General features: G+C 60.4%; 1 protein-coding gene across 1 annotated transcript in view; it reads left to right on the top strand.

Annotated features, from left to right (window-relative positions):
* Positions 1-701: 701 nt before the first annotated feature.
* SYNGAP1 (synaptic Ras GTPase activating protein 1) overlaps positions 702-7396 on the top strand; it is a gene marked incomplete in the record, with an annotated part of 59167 nt that continues 52472 nt past the window's right edge. Inside the window, 2 exon segments of the mRNA XM_074530081.1 lie at positions 702-857; positions 7329-7396.

Genomic DNA, 7396 nt, shown 5'->3' with positions numbered 1-7396 from the left:
CCCCCTCCCCAAACCAAGCCCCGCCCCTTCCCCTCCGTCCCGCGCCCCCTCCCCAAATTCCCCTCCCCCCGCCCCTCCCCCCTCTCACCGCTCCCGCGCTCCGCTCGCGCCGCCGCCGCCCCCACGTGACCCGCGGGGCCCCGCCCCCGCTCCGTGACGTCACCGCCGCCGCCGCCGGAAGCGACCGGGGGTGGATGGGGAGGGGGGGGGGGGAGGGGGAGTCCCCGCCCCCCCTTTTCCCCCCTCCCCCTCCCCCACCCCCCCGCTCCGCCGCCCCTCCCCCCCATCCCGGGGCTCCCTGGCCTCGCCCCGCCCCCACCTCAGCCCCTCCCCATCGCAGCCCCGCCCCCTCACTCCAGGCCCCGCCCCCCTCCCCCGCTTTAGCCCCGCCCCCTCCCCCGTGGCCCCTCCCCCATTCCCCGTCCCCCCTCCCCTCCCCCCGCTCCGGTTCCCGGTTCCCGATCCGGCCCCTCCCACACCCTTAGCCCCGCCCCATCCCCCCTTTAGCCCCGCCCCCTGCACTTCCCACCCACCCCCATTCCCGTTTCTCCCCCGCTCCCGTTCCCCCTCCCCCCGTGGCCCCTCCCCCACTCTCAGCCCCGCCCCCACCCCCGCTTTGGCCCCGCCCCCATTCCCGGTCTCCCCCCCCATTCCCGGTCCCGGTTCCCGCTCCGGCCCCTCCCCCCCTTAGCCCCGCCCCCATTCCTGGCCCCTCCCCCCATTTCCGGCCCCTCTCCCCTCTCCCCTCCCCCCCGCGGCCCCTCCCCCCCTCCCCCTCCCGCCCCTCCCCCCGCCCCTCCCCCCGCCGGGGGTGTCGCGCGCCGCTGGTGGCACCATGTCCTATGTCCCCTTCCGAGGTACGGCCCCGCAAACTGGGAGCACTGGGAGCGCTGGGAGCCCAGACTGGGAGCGCTGGGAGCCCATACTGGGAGCGCTGGGAGCCGCGGAGGGGCAAACTGGGCAAACTGGGAGCGGGGGAGGGGGCACTGGGAGCGGGGGGGATGCGGACTGGGAGCACTGGGAGCGGGGGAGGCCCGGACTGGGAGCGGGGGTGGCTGTAACTGGGCAAACTGGGAGCGGGGGTGGCTGTAACTGGGGATACTGGGAGCGGGGGTGGCTGTAACTGGGCAAACTGGGAGCGGGGGTGGCTGTAACTGGGGATACTGGGAGCGGGGGTGGCTGTAACTGGGGGCACTGGGAGCGGGGCGCGGGGTTACTGGGCAAACTGGGAGCGGGGGAGGCCCGGACTGGGAGCGGGGGTGGCTGTAACTGGGGATACTGGGAGCGAGGCGCGGGGTTACTGGGCATACTGGGAGCGGGGGTGGCTCTTACTGGGAGCACTGGGAGCGGGGAAGGCCGGTACTGGGAGCGGGGGTGGCTGTAACTGGGGATACTGGGAACAGAGGCTGCTGCTACTGGGGATACTGGGAGCGGGAGAGGCCGGGACTGGGAGCACTGGGAGCGGGGGTGGCCGGGACTGGGCAGACTGGGATTGGGGGACGCCGGTACTGGGCAAACTGGTGCGGGGGAGGCCGGGACTGGGAGCACTGGGAGCGGGGGAGGCTCGGACTGGGGCCGGGGGCGGCTTTACTGGGGATACTGGGAGCGGAGGCTGCTGTTACTGGGCATACTGGGAGCGGGGGAGGCCGGGACTGGGGATACTGGGAGCGGCACTGGGGCCGGGGGCGGCTTTACTGGGGATACTGGGAGACCGCGGGGCTTTACTGGGGATACTGGGAACGGGGGAGGCCGGGACTGGGAGCGGGGGATGCGGTTACTGGGCATACTGGGAGCGGGGGATGCGGTTACTGGTGGTACTGGTGCGGGGGAGGCTCGGACTGGGGCCGGGGGCGGCTTTACTGGGGATACTGGGAACGGGGGATGCCGTTACTGGGACCGATACTGCGGCCGGGGGCGGCTTTACTGGGCAAACTGGGAGCGGAGGAGGCCGGGACTGGGCAAACTGGGAGCGGAGGAGGCCGGGACTGGCGATACAGGAAGCGGGGAAAGCGGGACTGGGAGCGGGGGTGGCTCCAACTGGGGATACTGGGAGCGGGGGATGCGGTTACTGGGCATACTGGGAGCGGGGGTGTCTGTTACTGGGAGCACTGGGAACGGGGGATGCGGTTACTGGGAGCACTGGGAGCGGGGGAGGCTCGGACTGGAGCCGGAGGTGTCTGTTACTGGGCATACTGGGAACGGGGGAGGGGTTACTGGGCATACTGGGAGTGGGGGAGGGGTTACTGGGCATACTGGGGCCGGGGGCGGGTCGGACTGGGCAAACTGGGAGCCAGGGAGGCCGGTACTGGGAGCGGGGGTGGCGGTTACTGGGCAAACTGGGAACAGAGGAGGCCGGGACTGGGATTGGGGACAGCTGTTACTGGGGATACTGGGATTGGGGGCTGCTGTAACTGGGTGATACTGGGATTGGGGAAGGCTGGTACTGGGGATACTGGGACTGGGGGATGCTGGTACTGGGGATACTGGGAGCGGGGGATGCTGTTACTGGGAGCACTGGGAGCGGGGGATGCTGTTACTGGGCATACTGGGACTGGGGGTGGATGTTACTGGGGATACTGGGAGTGGTGGAGGCTGGTACTGGGCATACTGGGGCCGATACTAGGGCTGGTGGAGACAGTTGCTGGGCATACTGGGACTGGGGGTGGGTGTTACTGGGGATACTGGGACTGGAAGAGACCGGTACTGGGGATACTGGGAGCAGGGGTGGCTGTTACTGGGGATACTGGGAGCAGGAGTGGCTGTTACTGGGGATACTGGGAGCGGGGGATGCTGTTACTGGGCATACTGGGACTGAGGGCGGCTCTGACTGGGGCCACTGGCATTGGGGGCTCCTGTAACTGGGGATACTGGGAGTGGTGGAGGCCGGTACTGGGCATACTGGGGCCGGTGGAGACAGTTACTGGGGATACTGGGACTGGGGGTGGCTGTTACTGGGCATACTGGGAGTGGTGGAGGCCGGTACTGGGCATACTGGGGCCGATACTAGGGCTGGTGGAGACAGTTACTGGGCATACTGGGACTGGGGGTGGGTGTTACTGGGGATACTGGGACTGGAAGAGACCGGTACTGGGGATACTGGGAGCAAAGGGTGGCTGTTACTGGGGATACTGGGAGCGGGGGATGCTGTTACTGGGATACTGGGATTGGGGAAGGCTGGTACTGGGGATACTGGGAGCAGGGGTGGCTGTTACTGGGCATACTGGGAGCAGTACTGGGCCCGGGGGTGTCTCTTACTGGTTAGACTGGGTCTGGGGTAGGCGGTTACTGGGCAAACTGGGTTTGGGGGAGGCTGTTACTGGGAGTTACTGGTTTGCAGTGGTGCCGTTACTGGGAGTTACTGGTTTGCAGTGGTGCCCTTACTGGGAGCTACTGGGATTGAATAATGCCGTTACTGGGAGTTACTGGGATTGAGTAATGCCATTACTGGGAGTTACTGGTCTGTGGTGATGCTGTTACTGGGCATACTGGGACCAGTGCATGCTGTAACTGGGAATTGCAGGTGCCAGAGGATGCTGTTACTGGGAGTTACTGGTTTGAGGTGATGCTGTTACTGGGAGTTACTGGGATTGAGTAATGCCGTTACTGGGAGTTACTGGTTTGAGGTGATGCTGTTACTGGGAGTTACTGGTTTGAGGTGATGCCATTACTGGGAGTTACTGGTCTGTGGTGATGCTGTTACTGGGAGTTACTGGGATTGAGTAATGCCGTTACTGGGAGTTACTGGTTTGAGGTGATGCTGTTACTGGGAGTTACTGGTCTGTGGTGATGCTGTTACTGGGAGTTACTGGTTTGAGGTGATGCTGTTACTGGGAGTTATTGGGACATGAGAACAGGGTTACTGGGAGTTACTGGGACATGGCGATGATTTAACTGGGAGTTACTGGGGGTTACTGGGAGACTGGGATGGTGTTACTGGGGGTTACTGGGACCAGTGCCTGCTGTAACTGGTATTTACTGGGAGTGGGGGATGGTCTAACTGGGGCTTACTGGGGGTTACTGGGACATGGTGGTGCTGTAACTGGGGGATGCTGGGACATGAGAACGGTGTAACTGGGAGTTACTGGGAGATGGGGATTCTGTAACTGGAGTTACTGGGAGGTGGGGACGGTGTAACTGGGAGCTACTGGGAGATGGGGATGGTGTAACTGGGGGTTACTGGGAGATGGAGATTCTGTAACTGGGAGTTACTGGGAGATGGATATGATTTAACTGGGAGTTACTGGGAGATGGAGATGGTGTAACTGGGGTTACTGGGAGATGGGGATGGTGTAACTGGGAGTTACTGGGAGATGGGGATGCTGTAACTGGGGGTTACTGGGAGATGGGGATGCTGTAACTGGGGGTTACTGGTCCCAGTGGTCGTTCTAACTGGGGTTAGTGGGATGTGGCGATGATTTAACTGGGAGTTACTGGGGGTTACTGGGAGACTGGGGTGGTGTTACTGGGGTTACTGGGACCAGTGCCTGCTGTAACTGGTATTTACTGGGAGTGGGGGATGGTGTAACTGGGGCTTACTGGGGGTTACTGGGACATGGTGGTGCTGTAACTGGGAGTTACTGGGAGATGGGGATGGTGTAACTGGGGGTTACTGGGAGATGGGGATGATTTAACTGGGGGTTACTGGGGGCTACTGGGAGACTGGGATGGTGTTACTGGGAGTTACTGGGACCAGTGCGTGCTGTAACTGGGGTTACTGGTACTGGGGGATGGTGTAACTGGGAGCTACTGGGACACTGGGATGGTGTAACTGGGAGTTACTGGGAGTTACTGGGAAATGAGAACGGTGTAACTGGGAGTTACTGGGCATTACTGGGACACTGGATGGTGTTACTGGAGTTGCTGGGACCAGTGCCTGCTGTAACTGGGAGTTACTGGTACTGGGGGATGGTGTAACTGGGAGTTACTGGGAGTTACTGGTGCTTTACTGGTGCTTACTTGTGGTTACTGAGGTTACTGGTGGTAACTGGGTGTTACTGGTGGCCACTGGGGGTCACTGGGAGTTACTGGTCATTACTGGTGGTTACTGGTGCTTACTGGTGCTTACTGGTGTTACTGGGAGATGGGGGTGCTGTAACTGGTGCTTACTGGTGTTACTGGTTATAACCGGCGCTTACTGGTCGTTCCTGGTCCTTACTGGTGCTTACTGGTCGTTCCTGGGGGTTACTGGTTGTTACTGGTCCTTAGTGCTTGTTACTGGTGTTACTAATGCTTACTGGTGCTTACTGGTGGTTACTGGTTGTTATTGGTCGTTACTGGGTTACTGGGAGATGGGGATGCTGTAACTGGTGCTTACTGGTTCTTACTGGTCCATGCTGGTGGTTACTGGTCCATGCTGGTTGTTACTGGTTGATTCTGCTTGTTACTGGGGGTTACTGAGGGTTACTGGGGGTTACTGGTTGTTACTGGTCTGTGCTGGTGCTTACTGGTTATTGCTGGTGCTTACTGGTGCTTACTGGTGGTTAGCAAGGGTTACTGGGAGATAAGGATGCTGTTACTGGTGTTACTGGTCTGTGCTGCTGCTTACTGGTCTTTACTGGTTATTACTGGTGGTTACTGGTGCTTACTTGTGGTTACCAGTTGTTACTGGTGGTTACTGGTTGTTACTGGTCTGTGATGCTGCTTACTGGTGGTTACTGGGGGTTTACTGGTGCATACTGGTGAGTTACTGGTGGTTACTGGTGTTACTGAGAGATAGGGATGCTGTAACTGGTGCTTACTGGTTGTTACTGGTGGTTACTGGTTTATGATGGTGGTTACAGGTGTTACTGGCCCATACTGGTGGTTACTGGTTTATGATGGTGGTTACTGGTCCATACTGGTTGTTACTGGTGGTTACTGGTTATGACGATGGTTACTGGTTTTATGATGGTGGTTACTGGTGTTACTGGTCCATACTGGTGGTTACTGGTCCATACTGGTGCCCGTACCCCATTCCATGGCTGTGGGGGGGGTTTGGGGTCCCCCGGGTTTTTTTGGGGTCCCGGGGTGCTGAGGGACCCCCAGAATTCCCAGGGGGGATTTGGGGACCCTCTGGAATTTGGGGACCCCTCCTAAAATTCCCGAAAATCCCCCAAAATCCCCAAAAAACCCCCAAAATTCCCAAAAAATCCCCCAAAATCCCCAAATCCCCAAATTTGGGACACCAGGTCAGTCCCACCCGTGGAATTTGGGAATTTTGGGGCTCCCAAGTGGAATTTTGAGGTTTAGGGTGGATTTTTGGGATTCCCAGGTCCAATTTTGTGGTTCTTGTCAAGGATTTTGGGTTCCCAGGAGGAATTTTGGGGTTTTTGGAGGGAATTTCGGGGTTTCCGGGCTGGATTTCGGGGTTCCTAGGTGGATTTTGGGGTTCCCAGGTGGAATTTAGGGGTTCTTGTGTGGAATTTTTTGCGTTGCCAGTTGGAATTTTGGGGCTCTCCGTGGAATTTTGGGGCTCTCAGGTGGAATTTTGGTGTTCTCGTGTGGAATTTTGGGATCCCAAGGGAATTTTGGGGATCCCAGGCAGAATTTTGGATTCCCGTGAGGATTTTTGGGGTTCCCAGGTAGAATTTTGGGGTTCCGGTGAAGTTTTGAGAGTTTCCCAGGCGGGATTTTTGGTGGCTCCAGGTGGAATTTTGGGGTTCCCAGGTGATTTTTTGCTGTTCCAGGTGGAATTTTGGGGTTCCCGTGAGGATTTTTGGGGTTCCTGGGGGGAACTTTCGAGTGTCTCAGGAGGGATTTTGGGGTTCCAGAGAGAATTTTGGGTTCCCGGTGGATTTTGGTGATTCCCTGGTGGAAGTTTGGGGCTCCTGGGGACATTTTTGGGGTTCTCAGCGTGGATTTTTGAGGCTTCCGTGTGAATTTTTGGGGGTTCCTGAGTGGATTTTTGGGTTTCTCGGACATCAGCTCAGCCCCATCCGTGGTTGTTGGGGGGGCCACCCCTTGATTTTGGGGGTTCACCCTGAATTTTGAGGGGGCTCACCCAGCGGTTCCTGGGGGTCCCCACGAGCCCCCTCCAAAAATTTGGGGCGCCCCCACCCCCACCATTCCCCCCCCCATCCTCTTTGGGCCCCGGTCCCGGGGGGTCCCGGGGGGGGTCCCGGGGGTTCCAACCCCCCCCCACGATTTGGGGATTTGGGGGACCGCCCCCGGCTTTTTGGGGAATTTCGGGTTCCGTGGGCCGCGGTTGCCGGAGCAACGCGGGATGCGGGCGGAGGATGCGGGCGAGGATGCGGGTGGGCACCGGGGGGGGGGGGGTTCTCGGGGGGGGGGGATATTTTGGGGAGGGGGCGCTCCAGATGTGACCCCGCCGCCCCCTCCCCCCCCCCCAGATGTGCGAGGAGCCCCCCTGGCCCGCGGGCCCTACGCCCCCTCCCGTACGAGCGGCCCCCCTGGAACC

This window comes from Zonotrichia albicollis, chromosome 31, assembly GCF_047830755.1.
Source record: "Zonotrichia albicollis isolate bZonAlb1 chromosome 31, bZonAlb1.hap1, whole genome shotgun sequence".
NCBI classification, from domain to species: Eukaryota; Metazoa; Chordata; class Aves; order Passeriformes; family Passerellidae; genus Zonotrichia; species Zonotrichia albicollis.
Note: the sequence above shows the minus strand (reverse complement) of the source record. Positions and strands in the feature narration are given on the sequence as shown.